Source organism: Ambystoma mexicanum, chromosome 13 (genome assembly GCF_040938575.1).
Source record: "Ambystoma mexicanum isolate Mex_15411 chromosome 13, UKY_AmexF1_1, whole genome shotgun sequence".
In the NCBI taxonomy this organism is placed as follows: Eukaryota; Metazoa; Chordata; class Amphibia; order Caudata; family Ambystomatidae; genus Ambystoma; species Ambystoma mexicanum.
Window position 1 is genome coordinate 645,465,519 of NC_090938.1, and position 22,151 is coordinate 645,487,669.

The following is a 22,151-nucleotide window of genomic DNA, read 5'->3' on the forward strand; positions in this document are numbered from 1 at the left end:
ACATCTGGAGTATCAAAACTTGAAATATCTGTAGAATATGCAACCGTTTTGGCCTCTACATCCGCGGCTTCATTCCAGTGAGAAATAAAGTCAGTTTGCGTAGTATGTGCTGCACATTTAACTATCAGTATAGCTACTGGGAGTTGTAGTGCCTTAATAAGGCTGTCCAATAATGCTGCGTGTTGCACTGGAGTGTCATCCGCTCGGAGGTAGCCCCTCCATTTCCAACGTGCTAGTCCTGCGTGCATGGTTGATGTCACATAGGCAGAGTCTCTGTACACGTCACTTCCTGCCCTGCATGATTTCTGAGCACGACAACAAGTGCTATTAATTGTGCCGCTTGCGTTGAAAAGTGAGATGATAGTCTTGTACTTTCTGCAACCTCAAATTCGCCGTTTGCGCTATGACTCACCACAGCTGCCCCAAGATGCCTTTCTACACTACTTTAATACATTTTCGAAGAAAAGTCAATAAAGAGAATCTCCACACTGCTAACATATTCTCTTTTACGTGCAATATGTAATCGTAGAACTCCTCATAGTTTGCGCAATCATGCACATGCTCGCCCTCTGCCACAGGCACAGCTACAAAAGTGTCAGGGTTCACTATTCTAAATGTAATTACTTTAATAGCTGGATTTGATATTATCACCTCATACGCAGAAGCTCTCTGAGATGTCAATGTACCCTTGGGTTTTACCAAAATAGCAAACAATGCATGCTCCACAGAAAGCGTCAAAGGACACCCCATTACAACACTGGTAGACTTCTCAATTGCGATTGCAGCTGCCGCCAGCGACTGTTTGCAAGGAGAGTGTCCCTTCATTACTGTATCTAGAATCCCACTGTAATATGCCAGAGGTTTATACCCTAGTGTAGTCTTCTGTGTAAGTACTGCTGTCATGACTGTCCCATTTGTGTGTGAAAACAAAAATAACTCCTTAGCATAATTAGGAATTCCTAAAATGGGAGCTGTACAAATTGCTTTCTTCAATTCTTCAAACCCTCCCTTCATTTCCTCAGTCATTCTATTTTCTCATTGTTTACCTGTGCTTCCTTTAGAGCTTGCAAAAGGGGTCTTGTGTACAAACTATAATCAAACACCCATCCTCTAACATAATTGCATAGTCCCAAAAACTGCTGCATTTGCTTCACTGTGTGCGGTTTTGCTGTCTTCATGATTGCCTAAGCTTTTTCAGGTGTGACCCTTTTTCCCCTCATGTGAGATCAACTGGCCTGTGTACAAGGCCTCTTCTTGACAGTACTATAACTTCTCTTTGTCTACCTTGTATCCCTTGTCTGCTAGGATAGTCATCAGCTGGACCGAGTCTTGCCTGCACTCATCTTCTGTAGTGCTACAAATCGGAATGTCATCTATGTACTGTATCACAATGCTCTTCAAATCAATATTGCCTAGGTCAATTTGAAGTACCCTGTTAAAAATCGATGGGGACTCACAGTACCCTTGAGGTAACAAGTGTGTTTCAGTCGGATTTGGCGGAACGAAAAGGAAGTCAAGTCTTGTGAGTCCTTGTGCAACGGGATTGAGAAAAACGCATTTTTTCAAGTCAATCACTGTGAAATATCATGCTTCTACTGGGATGCTGCATAGTATCGTTGCTGGATTAGGAACTAAAGAAAACTCTGCCTCTACAATCTGGTTAATTAGCCTCATATCTTGTATCAATCTCCTTTGATTTTTTTTGGTTGGATACACCGCAGTATTGCGCGATGATTCTGATGGGACCAGAATACCTTCTTCCATCAGTGCTGAAATAGTCTCAAAAATCCTTTCGAGACATGGGGTACTGCCTTGCTGGAGGTAAAATTGCTCCTGGTTTCAACTTTATTTTAACCTTCCCTATCCCCTTTTTATAGGCCTGCATCATAGGGGCCTGTAGTCAATAAAACGCTTGGCACCTTTTCCAAGTCCCCATCAAAAAGTTCTGGACGCTGCCGCACTATCGCCTTTCGTGATGGGATCTCTCTTTTCTCTATTCTAATCCAATATGTAATACTCATCTCGAATATTGGCGCAGTCTGATTGGCTAACCTCTCTCAAATTCTGACTTGAACTGTGGAGTGTAGGGCAATACCTCCACAAATTGCCAATCACCCACGGCCTTAACCTATTAATTGCATATACCTGCAAGCGCTGGAGATCTCTGTTCTTTTTTTTTCCCCCGCTCTGTCTTCATCTCGCATATTACTTCATCATCTGTTGAATCATCTCTAAACATGTAATCATCAGTGGCATCAGTCAGTCTACATCCTTCCCCAATGGCAATCACTGTTCTCCATGGCCTGCCCTCGTCATCTGTTCCTTCGAGCATTGCCATTTCCCCTCGCACTATGGCTGCATTTAACTCTAGGAGAATAGTCGGTCCCCCCTCTTCATCCATAGGTATTGCTGGCTTGAACAAGAATTCATCAGGTATTCTCATAATCTTTCCCACTGAACCAGGTAGCCATGTCAACAGAATGCGTACTCCATAAAGAAAAACATCTGGTTCCAGTGGCATTCCTCGCAGAGTCATTTACCCCCATAAATTCCTACATAAATTCACCCACATTCATATAATGTATCCCTGGAGTAGAACACACCATACCTTTATCAGTGAAAGAAATCGTCATGTTAAGTTTCGTCATTAAATCTAGTCCTAGAATGTTAACTGGTGTCTGCCGTGAATACAATTATGGAACAGACATGTTATGTTATGTTACTTTGCAGTTATATAGCGCCTTATGTACCATTGGTATGGTCTCAAGGTGCTGATAGGTTGAACACCCCTGGGAACCAAAGTTCAAGTCAGTAGAGAGAGTAGAGAGGCATAGGTGCGTGTGAGCACCGGATATGTGTACAGCTGGTGTGGCAATCGTGTAATCGCTGTTTCTTAGTGGTAGGTGTTGCGGTTGAGAGATCAAGAGTATGGGCCTCATTACGAGTCCGGCAGTAACCACGGTGGTAAAACCGCCTCGTTACCGCCGGACTCGTATTACCATTCTGCCGCCGTGATTCCCGGAATTACCGGGGCATTACAACCCCAGTTTTCCGGGAATCACGGAGGCGGAATGGTGTTAATCCCCATTCCATGTAAGTCGCGCAATTCTATGCACTCCAATCCACTCCACGCACTCCAATCTTCTCCATGCACTCCAATCCATTCTGTGTATGTCAAAGTTGTTTTATGCACTCAATCCACGTATTTCACCCGTACCATCCACATACTTCTCCATACCTTTCGCATATTATCCTCGTTCATTCCACATACGTCACCCATTCCATCCACATATGTCACCCGTTCCATCCACATACGTCACCCGTTCCATCCACATATGTCACCCGTTCCATCCACATGCATCACCCGTTTCATCCACATACGTCACCTGTTCCATCCACATATGTCACCCGTTCCGTCCGCTCTAGGCATTCATCCGCTCTATATGCTCTACACACTCGCCCGCTCTGCACACTCGCCCGCTCTGCACACTCATCCAAGTAAGCCTTCCTAACAGCGCCACAATATCCAAGGGCAGTGGGCGCATTACAAATACAAATAAATAAATAAATGCAAAGCAACACAGGTGGGAAGTCCCGGAGAGGCAGAGAACGGATATAGAATCACTGAGGAACAGAGGAAGAGAGGGAACACGGAGGGCGGTTACCCTTCTCCGTGAAGGTACATTCTGCAGTTACCAAGAGTTTAGGGATTCTGGTGTTGACTCTGGTTATTACAAATGTGAGAGGAGGCCAGTACTCTAAGCTTCCCGATACCTGGATCCAATGGCCGTCGAAGAACTCCTGCAGTGGTCGCATCCGCAGCCTGCACAGGCGCACGAGGTATATGCACGACAAAATCATGCCGAGGGACTTTATGGACCTCACCCTTGCGATCTTCAGGGTAAACAGCCGTTGTACCTTGCCCAGGATGGCCACTATTCTCTCCTCCGAAGGGGACGCCAAGCCACCTGAAACTTCTGGGACCAGATTTACTTGTTGAGGCGGCGGCGGTCTAGTATGGGTCTCCAACCACCCCTCTCTCTGACGAGGAAGTATCGGGAGTACACGGATCCCCGGAGCCTTTTTGGGACGAGTTCTATCGCGCCCTTGAGCATGGCTGTACCTCCAGCAGAAGTTGGGGATGTGGTTTTCCTTCCTGGCCACCGGTGGAATGCGCAGACACTTCTGTTGAAATTCCAGGGTGTGCACGTGGGCCAGGGAGTCCAGCACCCAACGGTTGGTGGAATGGACTTCCACACGCTGATGAAGTTTGCCAGCTGGCCTCCCACCGGGGTGCGCAGGTGGGGTCCAGACGTCGCAGCCGGTTCAATCCTGCTTCTCCGTGGGGGCGCCACCTTGAGGACCTTGGTGACCTCCTCCGGACTTGCTGCGGCCCCTGTAGGCTTCCTGAGCTGAACGGTTGACGATAGGTTGATGAGCCACCACCCAAAACTTTGGAGTACCCCTGGGACTTGCCTCCGGAGGTCTGAAAGGACGGCCGTCGCTGGTGGAGCGTGCCCAATGCTCGAACCTGGCAGAAGAGGACGTTGAAGATCCAGAGGACTTCTTCACCGCTGCCGAGACCACCGAGCGCAGGGACCGTTGGGATCTGAGACACTTGGGTGCAGAGTCCAGCACTCTCTACTTCTCATACCGGTCCTTCTTTGCCAGGGCCGAGGACGGGTTCTTCATAAGGGACAGCCCCTCGTCCCAAATGTCGTCCAATAGAGGGATCGAAAGCACAGTCTTCCTCTTGGCCTCCCGGTGCGGGTTCAGAAAGCCTTCCATCTCCTCAGGGGCCAGCTTAAACATCTCCAAGGCCCTAGCGATCATGGCATGGAAAGAGCCAATCTTGTTGGGTGGCGAGGCCCTGGCGACGGGTGGTCCACTCAGTTGCCTGTAGCAGTCGTCACCGTACCCGGTTCTGTATCGTCCCTCGGAGGGGATGGCAGCAAAGGATGGCAAGGAGGTGGAGGATTGACTCTCCTCTTGACTTGTCACACTCCCCTATTGAAACTGGTAATTCGTCAGTACAAGGAACTCGACTCGTAGCTCCAGAGAATCCCTGAGCATTCATGGCAATTCCCGACATTGGGTATTCTCCCTCTCGTATACATGAGCGAGTTGCACCAGTGTCTACTGAAAAAGAAAAAGATTTGCCTCTTATTGTCACATCAACCCTTGGTTCCTCTTGGGGGTCTTGTGTCACTGATGGTACTGAACACATCAAGTCGCCCTGTGGGCTATCCTATTGTGGATACATACATACCCCTGTACTTGTGAAAGGACTTCGTCCCATCGCAGTCACACCCCCTATTCTAGGTGTCAATAACTGTCATGTGTTTGCGTTCTGCTTTATCTGCATGGATGCATGCTGCGACTGCAATTGCAAAGGATTCAATGGTGCTTGCTGTGGCTGCAATTCCTGTTGCACTTGCGGCGCTTGTGCCTGATACACTCTGATCTTGGGCGAACCCATCCCTAGCTTGTGAACTATATGCTGGAGGATAAGTTGAGAATTGCCCATTCTGTACATAACCTAGGCTCCTACATACATGTGCAATGTGTCCTGTCATTCCACATGTCCAACATACAGGGGGAGCCCTTCTAACTAGTTCCCCTTGGTTAAACCCTCCTTGCGCATTTTGATTATCATTCTGCATATTCTGAAAACCGCTTTGATTATTCTGAAAACCACCCCTTCCTGTATATCCCATTCCTCTGCCTAGTGGCACAAATCCATTCCCTCGTTGGCACATCTGATGCTAATTATTCGCCTGTGATGCACCCACTGCTTGCTATATTCCCAGTCCTTCTCCACTTGTCAATACTGCCCATTCTATGGCATATTTTGACAATTTCTTCTGAACTAACTTGGCTTCCTCGGGTTTTCTAGCATCTTCTTTCTTCCTATTTTTCTCCTTTAACAGCTGACAGTGATGCACTATCGTCAACGTCAACTCTGCCCATGGGTTCGCTTCCATTCCATTAGTTTCTTGAGGCGCCTCTGTACCTGTTCGGGCAACCCCTGACATAAAATATGGTAAAATACTGCCACTGTTTTTCCCCACGGCTCGCGAGTTTCAAGAGTCCTGCGCTCCTGAATGTCCTGAAAGTAAGCAAGCAGATCCTCGTCTTCTTTCATCTCCTGTGTCATAATTGCACCCATATTTGACATGTCAGGATACTTTACCCTCAGGGATCTCCAAACATCTGCTCTACAATTAATAAATGGCGCTGCATCATGCGCTGTGTTTTGTGCTGTGACCCTTGAATAGCCTGCTCTCGTTCAAATGGCATCAGCTCTTTCCCCAAGAATGACTTCTAGGAGACCTTTAATGTCCCCTATTGCAGAGTATTTCCCCGTCATCTTCTCTAATTCATGAATTCATTTTCCCACACCTGCCATTAAACTAGATGTTTGCATCTTAAATTATCCTTATCCATTTGTGGCAAAGGAATATACTGCGGTCTGACCCCTCCTTTCACCAATAAGGGAAACTGTGTAAATCTCGATTCACAATCGGCTCCCATTATCTGCCAATCCATAGTGGGGACAATGGTTCCTTATCGCCTTCTACCTGGCAATGACCTCAGCCTGCTCAACTATCGCTGTGACTCTCCCTTCTCACTATACGATCGTACTCTAAGACGCTCTGGATATGCTACAGGATCTGGCGCCATATCCTTAGGTTACTCTAAATCAGAGCATACTTCCTTGTCTGTCTGCCGACATCCATCTGGGCCGCATGCACTTCCTCCCTCTTCCCAACGGAAGGGTTCTCTCTATTCGTCTGACACATCTAGCACCCAGCTGGTATGGCTCTCATCCCCTTCACCCATGTCTAAAGTCAGGTTGTCTAAGGACAAAGCTCTATGCTCAAGACTGAACTGGTCTCTTTCTTTGATTTGTGATTGGAAGACCACAAATCGTCTCCCTTCCATCGGCTTCCCGATTTGCTACCTTCTCTTACGTTTGATAGGCCTTATCGATCCTATCTCCAATGCTCGCTATGTCGACATTCTCTTCTAGGGCTACTCTAGATGGCCCTGGCATTTTCTCCTTTAACGGAAGAAACTCATCTATATCACCCCATTGTATTACTGGACTCGGTTCAATTAACTCATTCTGAATGCGATCAATATTGCGCTCCCGCTGTCTCCTTTTTCATTCCAATTCTTCATCTACTTCTCTTCGTTTTCTTGAGTCCCATCTAACTCTTTCCTCTTCTTGTCTTTTCTCCTCTCTTCTTTTGTTCGCTCTTCCTCTTCCCTTTGTCTCTGTATCCTTTTATACTTTACTTTCTGTGCTTCCTGCTCCTCTCTTTTCCTTTCTTGCCTATCTTGTTCTTCAAATGCTCTCTGCCTGTTGTCATACTTTCTTTGCATCAGTGATGTCACTTGCCCTATAAGTAAGTCACTCCGCCTCAACTCAGGATTCTCCCTATCAAATCTTGAGGTGTGCAGATGACCAAATCTGGAACCATATGGCAGAGAGGGGCCTAAATCTTGGAGTGAAGCCAGGAGCTGAGTGGGACATTTCTGGAGGACAGAGAGAGGCTTTGACTGACCCCTTGATTGCCCCTGCTGTGATGCCCAGGTGCCCCCTTGATGTCCATCAAGCCCTCTCCTGTAAGTATGTACATACCCAGCCATAGATTAAATAAGCCATATCTTCTTCAGCATTGTCATAGAGATTCCCTCATGGAAAAATCCCCTATCTTCTTTGTTTGTGTAATTCAGTCATTTTCCTATTGAAAGGTATTTCACTTGTCTGTGCATTGTAGTGATTGTTCCCATTGAAAATCCTTTGCCCATGCATTTCTGTCATTTCCACTGAAGAATCTCCAGTTGCTTGTGTAGATCCCTAGTATATTTTTTCAGTAAATCAATTAATTTCCACATTATTTCACGGGATAGAGATAGTTAGAATTCGAAACTAACTATCTCTTCCCAGTGTCTTGTGAGTTGTGATAGTTCTAAAGTGTTCCCCAAAGAATTACATTCATTGTGAGCTGAAAAGGAAATTGTCAGTGTGTTTAAATGGTGTTTTACAAAATTAATTTCTATTTGCATCTGTCAATTTAAATCCCAACCGATTTTCCTATTGTGAGTAATCGCTTTGTCCAGGGCCTACCTGTAATGTGCCTCTGTCATTCTAACTGAAAACAGATTTTCCTATTGTGAGTTCCCCATTTCTTAAAGTGTGTCTGTCATTTGCGGCCTTAGTAAAATGAAGCGTCATTTACATTTTCGTTTTTCCTTGAAATTTCGCGTAGCCTTTTAAAAAACTTTTTTCCTAGTCTATTCCTCTTCCACTACAATATTTTGATAACACATTTCCAATTGCTTTCTCTTTTCATTTGCCCATGTGTTTCATGTACCAAAATCGATTTTCCTATTGTGTGCTGGCTAGTCTGTTCTGAAGCCCTATTTGTCTTCTAGTCTAAGAAGCACAAAGTACCCTTGTGTGCTGTCGCATAGCAATTGTCCTAACTAAGTGAAAACCAATTTTACCTGGTGCAGAAAAACAAATTGTCCCATTCATTGCTAGCTCCCATATCGTTTCTGAAAACCCCATTCAAAATCCGATTTTAAACTGGTGTTCCCATTCCTTGCTACTGCCTTCCATTCAAAGCTGACAAACCTTGTGGAGGTCTAGGGGCAGTGAGGGTTGCTGGGACTAAAGAATCCTTTGTGTGTGCATGCCCTTTCTTGTGATTTGCATTTGTTTTCATGGTGTGTTGAACTGTTGATAGTAGCAGTGAAATCAGTAAAGTAAATCTGTGTGCCATCCATGTTTGAGTTGTCTTAGTGTGCCACTTGACTAAAGGTACTCTGAAGTTTGTGTTGCCACACCTTGATGGTTATTGTAACTATTTATTCAACTTTCCCATTAAATCAAAAATTAATAAAATATTCAATGATAACACACCGGCCTAGTTCCTGGTCTACCATGACACGGTGTGCTTGTGGAGGTTGGGTGCGAGATGGGTTGGAGGCCTCCTTAAAAACGAAGTGGGATTGTAAAAATAAAAAGCGGTTTCATTGTGAGCCACATTCATTACAAGGGAAAGGGATGCCTGGCTTGCTTGGGCTGCATAATATATTGTGACAAACTTGAGAGCTCGTAGTCCGAGATTAGGGTAGTGTTTTCACCTGTGACAGTGTAGCACAGCAGACTAGCCCATTGAAGGTATTGTTACATTTAGTAGATAGTAAACTGTGTTATATTGTGAAGGCACCAGCCAAACTTGTATCCTGGATGTCAGGGTACTGTGTCTAAAAAAAAGTATTTGAGTACCAACTAGGCAGGAGCACGGTGGAGATTTTGCCCTTGCATAGATAACCCATCAGGTACAGAACACTTTACAATGAGCACTGTGGAAATTAACATGGCTAGGATGCACCTTCTATCCAAATTGTTCATTAAAGGGGAATGGGCAGAACAGGGACATGAGGCCTGGCAATCTAGAATGATGCAACAGGTGACCTCTATATTTTATTTTTTTTTAAAAAAAATTCTTGTATATATTTAAATTAAAGCTTTAAAAATTCATTAGATACAGAAGATAAAAAATTCATTACATCGATAAGAAAAAAAAGAAAATACAATTAGATGCATATAAAACCATACAGAAACGATTGACATTAAGAGTTAAAAATAAAGCAGGAGAAAAAAAGACAAAAGAATCATATTTAAGTAAAAGGTAGAGAGTAACTACTGTTCCTAGACATGTTGCAACTCACTCACAACCTACATTTCCTAGTTGTTAATAATAGATATACATACACTGAAAATCAATGACCTGTACTTGTGTTTACTAGGTGATGCAACACCGGAACATTCTAACTTCCTATTTATAAACACACTAAAAATAAAAAAAACACTGAAGCAGCTATATCTAATTCACCATAGTTGATGGTGGTTCACAGTGATTCACAATTCATAATTTCCCTCACATATTCGACAAATTTAAAGTTTTCATAAAGCCTGCTGAATACTAAGACAACGCTTCCAGTTTTGTCAACAGGCAGGTAGGAATCTAGTTCTTAGCCCCACAAGAGTCGTATTATAACAAGCCAAACAAAATGTTGAATTGACTCTGATTTTGCCTTACAGAATCTACATCCCAATTCCTCAATTGAGATTTGTTTCCTCCTATACAGGATGTCCTTGGTTGGTAAAAGGTTCCACCTTATCCTAAGGAGGAGCCCACGATAAAAGCGGTTTGGGAATTGAGGGAGGATGGGGGAGACGGTTCTTCTGCGTTTATGTTCATGTGCAAGATGGCTCATCCATGCACATGAGTGGAAGGCATCTGTAGTTGCTTTCCAATCATAGTCCAGCACACACTTTTTAGTTTGCAAAGGATTACTGGTCAAGATGTCTAAATTAGAACCAATATTAGATAGGATCAATTCACATCTTCCCTTGAGGTCAGTCAAATCTATTGACAACTTTACGTTATCACCCAGAAGATGGTACAGGGAGTTTGATATAGGGGCCATTATTTTGGCATATAATGTTAGTAAGCACCCCAGTTCATACCTAATGGCCGAAATTGGCACTACGTTAGGGATGCCAAGGATCTGTCTCCAAATTCTGTCAATTCTTTTCAGAGTATTCAAAATACCCACAGCAGATAATTCAAGGCTATAGATTAACATCAGCACTATCTTTCCTTCGAAGAACATAATCGCCGGTTTCAATGAGAACTGGCCAAACTTACGATCGATTTTTACAATTTCAAAATTTTAGCATCTTAGCTTTTTGCATCAGGATATCAGTGACCTCTGTAAGTATGGTTGTGTGGCAAGACAGTGGCCTGTTACATCACGCCCTGACAGATTTTTACATGATGCAGACCACCAAAGATGAGTAAACAAAAATGATCCAGCTCACTGCCTATATGTACTTCCACATGATGGTCATGGAAGAAAGGTACCAGGAGAGTGTAGCCTCTGTGCAAAATCAATCTGAGTTATTGGAGCAAGCACAGAGAGAGTTAAGGCAAGCAGAGGAGAAAGTGCTACAGAGCCAAAATTCTGAGTTAGAATTAGGAGACACTGTCAGCAGCTAAAGGTTGAGTTAGCAGCACAGCAATAAATTCATTCAGCGCGAGAGTCCCAATTCCTTGTACTGAAAGAGGAGTGTCAAGAAGGGGTTCAGAACCTGAAAGAGAGTCAATAAAAATGGAGTCAACAAGTGACATACAATAGAGCCAGCTTGGAGGACATGTGCGCTTTTCAAAATCAGATCAAGCAAGAGGAGAATAACCAGTTGATTATTAAAGAGGTCCATTCCCATTTTTGACCAGGAGCGCCAGAAGGTGAGCGCTATGAAACACCAAAGAGATCACCTCAGTGAATAGAATAGCATGCTGTGTTAGGAAAAAGAAGCCCTGTGTCAGGAAGTGTGGCAGTTGAAAGCAGACCTGGAGAAAGGCGAGTCATGTTTTGAGGAACTGACTGATATAAAAGTAGAGAATGAAAAAGTAATGGGACATATAAGATTAATAGAATTTGACCAAGAGCAAACAACACAGATCAAAAAATGTGCTGAGTGAGGAGATTAGTCTCCTGCAAAAGAAGAGGTCTGAGTATTGCCAGTCAATACAAGATTCACAGAAAGAAAATGAGGCCATTTGTGAGGAGAACAGAGGACTCCATGGTCAAGTAATAGCACAAGATAAGGTCATAGAAGCTACTCAAGCCCTGGTAGCAGAGTACGAAGCTCAGGCCTCTGCATGCTACCTAGAAATGGGGGCTGACAAAGATCAATTAGAAAGATTAGAAAATGAACGGGCTAGATTTAATCAGGTTTTGAACCCCAAACAGTTAGGGAATGGAAGGGCAACCCAGGATCACTGTGTGATGTCCTCTGTACCAGGGGCCTCAAGCCAAGTGACAACCTTATATGCGGAAGGCACTGCTAACTTCTTACCTATGAGTTCAAAAGAACCAGGAACCATGAGGCAGCTGGACTCAATTAGGCTCAACATGAGTGAGCCGGCAGGCCAACCCCCATCCGATATTGATGGACGTGCATCATTGCTCAGGTTCAAAAATATTTTGGCAAATACTTCTGACCAGTTGGACTCCTATGAAGAGAGGATCAGGCTGTCAGACTGGCAGAGACACAGGTTACAAAGGGACCATCTGGTCCACTTTGCAGAGAAAGAGGAATCAGAGTTTAGGCCCCAAAAGAGGATCCTGAAAACCTCCACCCATTCAGGGAGGTGGGGGGAGTTCTCCACCAACCCCGAAAGAAGGGAGGAGTCAGATGAGTACTCCCCTGTGCAAAAAAGGGAGCCCAAGGGAAGTGACCCAGAGAGCCCACAATAGAGCAGTGGAGAAGAGACTAGACCCCGTCATTCTGGGAGATACTCCCAGTCTCAAGGAATCAGGGAGCGCCTAGAGGATAGTGTCATGATCTCTGCTTCCAAAAGATCAGGACTTGCCCAACTCCCTTGGAAGCAGACCCATAACCCCGGTTCCGAGTGCCAGCCAGTCCCAATCGGGACCTTTTGGACCCTGTCCTGGTGCCAGTGGCACCAGGCTCATAAAGATGCCCAGTCCCAGCGCTGGAAGCGCCGGGCTCATAATGCTTGGGTGGACTTACCTGCAGCAGACCATGCTGCTACTTACCTGCCAGTTGAGCCCCTGATCCTCTTCTGTTTGGGACTACTTTTCCTGTTGGGTGGGGCAGGAGCCACTCCCTAGGTTCAGAACACTGGAACTCTTCTGGAAAGCAGGAACTCTTTTCTTACCTAGGCGAGGCTGTGGAAGGAGACACCTAAGCACTACAGGAGGCTATTTAAACCACACCCGATGGATGAATCTTGCTTTGCGTTATTCTGCATTCTCTGCAGCAGAACGCTCATTGTGTCTTCTGCTTCTGATCCTGGGCCTAAGGGAACAAAGGCTTACCATCCTGGAATCCAGTCTTCAGCAGCACCTGTAAAGACAAAGAAAGAACAGGTTAGCACTACGGTCTTCAGTGGCAGCGCATCTCTTACCTGGTCCATCGGCTGTCACCAACGCCTCGCGCTGCATTCCGGCACCTGAAAGACAAAGGCTTACCTACTCTTTGCATGCTCCGGAGGTCTTCGCACTGCATTCCGGCATCTGAAAGACAAAAGCTTACCAGCTCTTCGCACGCTCCGGAGGCCTTCGGCGCTGCATCCCGCATCTGAAAGACAAAAGAAGGTGCGATTAAAGACATTTGGCAACTTTATTACTCACGTGCCATTACTCCTTCCCACGCTGAATCCAGTGGGTATTCCAGCACCCTTCAGCTTCTCTAAAGCTTCGAACTTGTACCTGCAAGATAAAAGGGACAGTTAGTGCGCATCGTGAAGCAGGCTACAAGCGCTTACTTCCGTGCTTCCAGGCGCTTCTATTCCTCACGCGGGTTCGATCCTCAACTCTCTTCAGCCCGCCATCCGCCATCGCCGGAACCCTGCAAAACAAGAGATATCATTACAAAAGACTTTTAAGACATTTGAAGTGCCCAGAACTTACCGTTCGTGCAGTTAACGACGGACAGCAGTCCTCTGAGGTCAAGAGGCCTGCACCCTTATCCAGTGAAGAAATTGTTACGGCACCCTGCCCCGAGGCAGATGGAGAGCTCGGCGTTCACTTACCTAAGGTGAGGGCGTTAACCTTTGGGGTTCTACAGGAGAAGAGAAAGGGAAGAGGAGAGAGGCACCCAATAGCCCCAGTTCATTAATCCCATATTTTCTATCTGCATACATCTTACTCTTCGAGTCAGACATACAGTGCACAGAGGTCCAGCCCAAAGAGCCAACCGTGTGTTACACATCACCTTTGAAGATACGGCATTCACCCAGTCAAGACCGGCGCCTCTGCGGGAATCAGGTGAGCGTTACAGAACGCAAAGCCTACCGCAAAACTCCCACCCAGGCGCTATGGAAACCTCGGCTACCGACCAGCTAGCCCAGTTACTTGGGGAACTAAGAGCAGAAGTGCATGCAGCCCGTCAGGAAATGAATGCTCTAAGAAGGGAACTGATTATTTCCAAGGAGCGAACAGACGATCTCGCTAGACAATTGCTACAGTCACATCCCGGACAAACTCCGTTACCCGCATCAGGGGCAAATCTTCCTTCAACATCCTCTACGAACCCAGTGCAGATCAAACTACCTGGGAATGTACCTCTGGCTCCGCCCGAACGATTTTCTGGTGACCCAAAGAGGTTTGCAGTATTTATTAATCAGTGCCGGTTGCACTTCTTATGCCGGCCAGCAGCCTTTCCAACTGATCAAGCTAAGGTAGCTTTCGTGCTTTCGTACCTTAGTGGCAATGCGGCAGACTGGTCGATCCCTCTAGTTAATCAAGATGATCCGGTTCTCCATGATTTTCAAGCTTTTCAGCTCAGTATGGAAAAACTGTTTGCAAGACATTCACAGGGGCAGGCCTTGGACAATGAGCTCCTTTCATTGCGACAGGGTAATCAAGACCTTTTGGCTTATATTGCGTCTTTCAACAGACTGATAGTGGAAACTCGATGGCCTGAGGACAAAAGGATTACGCTGTTTTATAGAGGTTTACGTGGAGAGCTCAAAGATGTGTTAGCCCAAGTAGTGAATCCCCCGCAAGACTGTTCGGACTATATTGACTTAGTCGTTCAAATTGACCACAGACTGCAGAACAGGAAGGCCGATCGTTCCAAGTTTGATGCTCGAGTATTTTCCAAATCACCAACTCCTACCAAAGGAGTAGACTCCGGGGAACCCATGCAAATAGGGGGCATGAAAGGACCACTAACACAAAAGGAGCGGGAAAGGAGAAAACAGCTGCAATTATGCCTCTATTGCGGAAACTCGGGGCACTTTCTTCAAGACTGTCCGGTGAAACCAGCCAAGAAGGCAGTAGGAGCTGCAGTTACCAGGGTCACAAACTCTGAGCAGGGAAACGACCTCGCCCGACAAGAATAGAGGTCCTGTTGCCGAGCGTTAAAACCAGTTCCGTGACCTCGCATTTCGTGATACCTATGGTCCCCATTAGCCCTGAACATCCGGATCGATTACATGCGATTGAAGCTTACGTCGACAGCGGTGCCATCGGCAATTATGTGGATCATGAAATGGTTTTGAGGATGAATCTGACTCTTTGTCCAAAGGCTGTAAAGGACGTCCTTACTACGGTGGATGGTACGGAGATAGCCTCCGGACCAGTAACGCATACCACCCAAGAAGTGACGCTAGTAAGTCAAGATGGACACCATGAGAAGATCGTGTTCGATGTGATCAAGGCCCCTCAGTTCCAGATTATTCTAGGAATTCCTTGGTTAGAGAAGCACAATCCTCAGATCGATTGGCGAGCAAGAACGGTTCAGTTTCCAGAATGTGTCTCTACTTGTCACCCTCAACCTGGTGTTGCACTGGCAGCAATTTCCTCGGAGGCTCCCCAGTTACCTCCTGAATACCTAGAATTCCAAGATGTTTTCCGGAAGGATCAGGCTAACTCTCTACCTCCTCATAGGTCTTATGACTGCCAGATAGACCTGATACCTGGGTCTACTCCTCCTTGTAGTAGAATTTATGCTCTCACCGAGCCTGAGAATCTTCACCTCCGACAATACCTGGATCAATACCTAGCGAATGGGTTTATTCGTCCTTCCAAGTCCCCTGCTTCCTCAGCTTTGTTCTTCGTTCCAAAAAAAGAAGGGGACCTTAGAACTTGTATAGATTATCGCGCCCTGAACCAGATCACCGTTAAGAATAGATATCCGTTACCTTTGATCCCTGAACTCCTGGACCAAGTCAGAAAAGCATGCATATATACAAAGCTGGATCTTGGAGGAGCCTACCACTTGGTACGAGTAAAAGAGGGCGATGAATGGAAGACGGCCTTCCGCACCAAGTATGGGCTATTTGAATATCAGGTCATGCCCTTCGGACTTTGCAATGCCCCGGCCGCCTTTCAATATTTTATGAACAATGTCCTCAGAGAGCTCATAGATGTGCGTGTTGTTGTTTGACGACATCCTCGTTTATTCTTCATCGGAAACTGAACATCGGAAACACGTGAAAATGGTCCTCGAGAGATTGCGTCAACACAAACTTTTCGCTAAGTTGGAAAAATGTGTTTTCAACGTGACTGAAGTTGAATTCTTGGGATCCATATTATCACCTAGCGGAGTGCGTATGGATTCAAAGAAGGTCGATGCAATTCTCAAATGGCCATCGCCATCCTCCGTAAAAGGTGTTCAAAGCATGTTAGGCTTCGCTAACTTTTACCGCAGGTTTATCCCCGAATTCTCTCGAATAGTCCAGCCCATCACCGCCTTGTTAAAGAAAAACAAAAGTTTTGAATGGTCTACCGAGGCGGAACAAGCTTTCCAGAATTTGAAGACTAGATTTATCTCTGCACCGATCTTAAAACTTCCTCGCCCAGAACTCCCCTACATCGTTGAAACTGATGCTTCGAGCCTTGCCATGGGGGCAGTTCTATCACAAAAGGACCCAGTAACCAATCAGTTGCATCCCGTGGCATTTTGGTCCCGCAAATTCTCGCCTCCTGAAATCAATTACACTATTACTGATAAGGAACTTCTAGCTATCAAGTCCGCCTTTAAGGCTTGGCGGCATTATCTTCTGGGGGCCCGACACACCGTTACTGTGATTACAGATCACCGAAACCTGAATATTTGAAAACCGCAAAAGCTCAATCCTCTAGGCAACTCCGTTGGGCACTATTCTTTGCCGAGTTTGACTTCATAATTACCTATCGACCTGGTACAAAAAACGGTAAAGCTGATGCCCTTTCTCGGATGGGAGTGGAAGAACATTTGATCAATCCTAAACCTGCACCTATCATTCCCGAACAAAGAATTCTGGGTGTAATCGCCACACAATCCATAGAGGAAGTTAAGGATAAAGCCAGGCTACTGGTAACTCCAGCAGACATACAGAATTGGCATCTGCAGGGAAAGGACTTTACGGTGAAGGACAACCTATTATATTTCCAAGAACGGTTATACCTGCCCAGCACAGATTTACAGAAAAAGGTAATCTCTTGTTATCACGATTCTTTAATGGAAGGACATCCCGGTATGGCCAAAACCTCGGAAAAGATCAAGCGCTACTTCTGGTGGCCGTCTTGGAAAAAAGATATCAGAGACTTTATAATGTCCTGTGGAGTATGCGCCCAAAACAAGAGTCAAAAGGAAAAACCAGCCGGCCTCTTACGCCCTATTGACATCCCACCTCGCCCTTGGCATACGCTTTCTATGGACTTCATCACCGATCTACCTCCATGCTCCGGATACAATACGATCCTAGTAATCGTGGACCTATTCTCCAAGATGGCGCATTTCATTCCACTCAAAGGCTTACCAACAGCAGCAACTCTGGCCCGAGAATTTCTCGAAAACATCGTCCGACTGCACGGTTTTCCTTCAGTTCTAATTTCGGATCGAGGTAGTCAATTTATTTCTCATTTTTGGCGAAGTTGCTGTCGGTCGGCTCAAATTGATGTGAGACTTTCAACCAGCCACCACCCTCAAACCGACGGACAAACCGAGAGGACCAATCAAACTCTGGAACAGTATTTGCGCTGCATGCTACAACAAACTGAAAAAACTTGGAAAGATATCCTTTGGATAGCCGAATATGCCTACAATAACTCTGTCCACTCGGGAACTGGGAAGACCCCTTTTTTTCTTTTATACGGTAGTCACCCTCGAACCTCGGAGTTGGATCCACTCCAAGATCTTGGAACACCAGCAGTAGACCACCTGCATTCTACAATCACCCAAGCCTTTAAGGAAGCCGTTTCTCACCTTCAAAGGGCTAAAGAACAATACAAGAAAGGAGCAGACCAACATCGGAAGGAAGCCCCCCAGTCTCAAGTAGGAGATCAAGTCTGGTTATCCACCAAATATCTACCTCTAAAAGGACCACGCACATTCAACCCAAGATACCTTGGTCCCTATTCCATCACTACCATAGTAAATCCAGTAGCGGTCAAGTTGGACTTGCCGCCTCACATGAAGATACATCCAGTCTTCCACGTCTCTCTATTAAAACCCGTGCAACCTCAAACCCGACTAACTAAATCTCCAAAACCTATTCTAGTTGACGGAGAACTCGAGTTTGAAGTCAAAAGCATCCTGGATTCCAAGATCTCCAAATCTAAACTATTTTACCTGATTGACTGGAAAGGCTACGGTCCCCAAGAAAGATCCTGGGAACCTGCAGAATATGTCCACGCGCCTCGTCTAATCAAAAGATTTCATCGAACATTTCCTAACAAGCCAAAACCCCCGGAGAAGCCCGGTTTGGGAGGGGCCTTGAGGGGGGGTGCTGTCATGATCTCTGCTTCCAAAAGATCAGGACTTGCCCAACTCCCTTGGAAGCAGACCCATAACCCCGGTTCCGAGTGCCAGCCAGTCCCAATTGGGACCTTTTGGACCCTGTCCTAGCGCCAGTGGCACCAGGCTCATAAAGATGCCCAGTCCCAGCGCTGGAAGCGCCGGGCTCATAATGCTTGGGTGGACTTACCTGCAGCAGACCATGCTGCTTACTTACCTGCCAGTTGAGCCCCTGATCCTCTTCTGTTTGGGACTACTTTTCCTGTTGGGTGGGGCAGGAGCCACTCCCTAGGTTCAGAACACTGGAACTCTTCTGGAAAGCAGGAACTCTTTTCTTACCTAGGCGAGGCTGTGGAAGGAGACACCTAAGCACTACAGGAGGCTATTTAAACCACACCCGATGGATGAATCTTGCTTTGCATTATTCTGCATTCTCTGCAGCAGAACGCTCATCGTGTCTTCTGCTTCTGATCCTGTGCCTAAGGGAACAAAGGCTTACCATCCTGGCATCCAGTCTTCAGCAGCACCTGTAAAGACAAAGAAAGAACAGGTTAGCACTACGGTCTTCAGTGGCAGCGCATCTCTTACCTGGTCCATCGGCTGTCACCAACGCCTCGCGCTGCATTCCGGCATCTGAAAGACAAAGGCTTACCTACTCTTCGCATGCTCCGGAGGTCTTCGCACTGCATTCCGGCATCTGAAAGACAAAAGCTTACCAGCTCTTCGCACGCTCCGGAGGCCTTCGGCGCTGCATCCGCATCTGAAAGACAAAAGAAGGTGCGTTTAAAGACATTGGGCAACTTTATTACTCACGTGCCATTACTCCTTCCCACGCCGAATCCAGTGGGTATTCCAGCACCCTTCAGCTTCTCTAAAGCTCCGAACTTGTACCTGCAAGATAAAAGGGAAAGTTAGTGCGCATCGTGAAGCAGGCTACAAGCGCTTACTTACGTGCTTCCAGGCGCTTCTATTCCTCACGCGGGTTCGATCCTCAACTCTCTTCAGCCCGCCATCCGCCATCGCCGGAACCCTGCAAAACAAGAGATATCATTACAAAAGACTTTTAAGACATTTGAAGTGCCCAGAACTTACCGTTCGTGCAGTTAACGACGGACAGCAGTCCTCTGAGGTCAAGAGGCGTGCACCCTTATCCAGTGAAGAAACTGGTTACGGCACCCTGCCCCGAGGCAGATGGAGAGCTTGGCGTTCACTTACCTAAGGTGAGGGCGTTAACCTTTGGGGTTCTACAGGAGAAGAGAAAGGGAAGAGGAGAGAGGCACCCAATAACCCCAGTTCATTAATCCCATATTTTCTATCTGCAGACATCTTGCTCTTCGAGTCAGACATACAGTGCACAGAGGTCCAGCCCAAAGAGCCAACCGTGTGTTACACATCACCTTTGAAGATACGGCATTCACCCAGTCAAGACCGGTGCCTCTGCGGGAATCAGATGAGCGTTACAGATAGGGACGGGACCACAAATAGTAGCAGCTCTGAGTCTGAGGGCGAATGGACTCAGGTGCAGCGGAAAAAGGAGGCTGCCAAAGAAAAGAGAACTCTGGTAAAAGACCCCATCCAACCAAATAAAAGCCATCAGAAACTTCATGGGCCTCATTACGACCCTGGCGGTCCGGATATAACGGTGGCGGTAAACCCGCCGCCACCGTTGTTTCCGGACCGCCTGATCCCGACCCCTGCAGGCGGGAGGTGATGTTCGCGCCAGGTCTGTCCTGGCGGGTTTAACACCTCCCGCATGCAGGCGGACGAGGAAACACCGGCAGCATTACGAGATGCTGCCGGTGTTTCCATGATCCCCATTTCCATCGAGTCCCATAGGACTCAATGGGAATGGGGATTTACACCATTCCGCCTCTGTGATTCCCGGAAAACCGGGGTTGTAATGCCCCGGTAATTCCGGGAATCACGGAGGCGGAATGGTAATACGAGTCCGGCGTTAACCAGGCGGTTTTACCGCCTCGGTTAACGCCGGACTCGTAATGAGGCCCCATGACTCTTTACCACAAAAATGGCAAGTAATGGCAAAATGATGATGTAATTTGGCATAAAAAATAACCAGGTTACTCACCTAGTGACCACCTTACTCCTAGTCCATAGTCCCCTTGGAGGAAAGGGGACTATTGACTAGGAGTAAGGTGGTCACTACGGTGAGTAACCTGGTTATACTCCTACGTCCCGTCCCCTTTCCTCCATACTTATGGGAGATTCCCAAGCACTCCTTACAGGAACTATGGGTGGATGGAATAAAACCCTTACTGAAACAGGTTCTTCAGCACAGCCTGACCAAACTGGGCATCAGCTCTTGAACTCAGGTCTAGACAATAATGTTTACAAAAAGCCGATGGGGAGGCCCAAGTAGTTGCCTTTGCGATGGTCTCCGAGGGGACATATTTCTGAAAGGCAACCGCGGCTGCCTTTCCCCGCACCAGGTGTGCATGAATGCCTTTAGGAGGCTTCAGCCCTTGAATGGTGTAAGACTCTGTAATGCAGGCCGCGATCCATCGGGAGATGGTCGCCTTAGAGGCCTGCTTACCTTGTGGATTACCAAAGGTGACAAACAGTTGAGAAGAGCTCCTAAATTTGGAAGTTCTGTCAAGATAGAACTTAAGAGCCCTTCTAGGATTCAAGCTGGGGATTAACTATCAACCTCCAACTGTGGTCCCAGGAGGTGACCTTGCCAAAGTGCAACTGGCTGTCTGCATGCTGAGTAACACAACTGCGATTGCTGAGGCCTGGGCTTGACTGGACCATAAATTTGATCTGATGTATGCCAAGCGTGCCTTTGTACATTGGTACGTGGGAGAGGGGATGGAAGAAGGGGAGTTTTCAGAGGCCCGTGAAGATGTAGCTGCACTGGAAAAGGATTATGAAGAAGTGGGTGTAGATTCCGTGGAGGGTGAAGCAGAAGAAAGGCAGGAATATTAAAGAAAGGGTACTGTAACCGCAATATTCTATTAGTCAATGCAAACATATGCTAGAATTATTGCATGGTTTTTCAACAAGCTTGTTTGGGTATACGTGTTTTAAATGACATTGAAATGTAAGGTTTACCTGTGCTTTGTTATTTTTGGAAGTGCTATAAACTAAATAAAGTTGTATGTTTTAAAATAAAAAAAATAAAAAAGAGCCCTTCTAACATCCAGACAGTGTAGAACCCTTTCCGTCTCTGAGGCGGGGTTCGGGAAAAAGACTGGCAAGGAAATAGACTGGTTTAGATGGAACTCAGAAACCACCTTCGGCAAGAAAGCGGAGTTTGTCCGTAGGACTACCTTATCCTTGTGAAAAGCCAAGAAGGGATGTTCCACCGACAAAGCTTGGAGTTCACTCACGCGCCTTGCCGAAGTGACGGCCACCAAAACGGACACCTTCCATGAGAGGTGCTTGAGGTCCACCGTGGCCATTGGTTCGAAAGGCTTATGGTACAACGCCGTCAGGGTCACATTTAGATCCCACGCCGGGTACGGACTGCGAATCGAAGGATAAAGACGCGTCAAGCTTGCAAAATGTCTCTTAACCACTGGATTAGACAGAGAGTAAGAACATTGGTCCATAGATAGGTAGGCGGAAATCGCCAAAAGATAAGTTCTACATGACAGAACGTGAATTCCTGACTCTGCTAGGTGGGATACAAAGGACAGTACCGTGTCAACTGTAGCCTGCCTTGGGTCCATCTGCTTGTCTAAACACTACTGACAGAACCTAAGCCATTTGCTTTTGTACTGGGATCTAGTTGAAGGTTTTCTGGCTGCCTGGATAATGCGCATGTTATCCGCGGACAGGCCAAGATGTT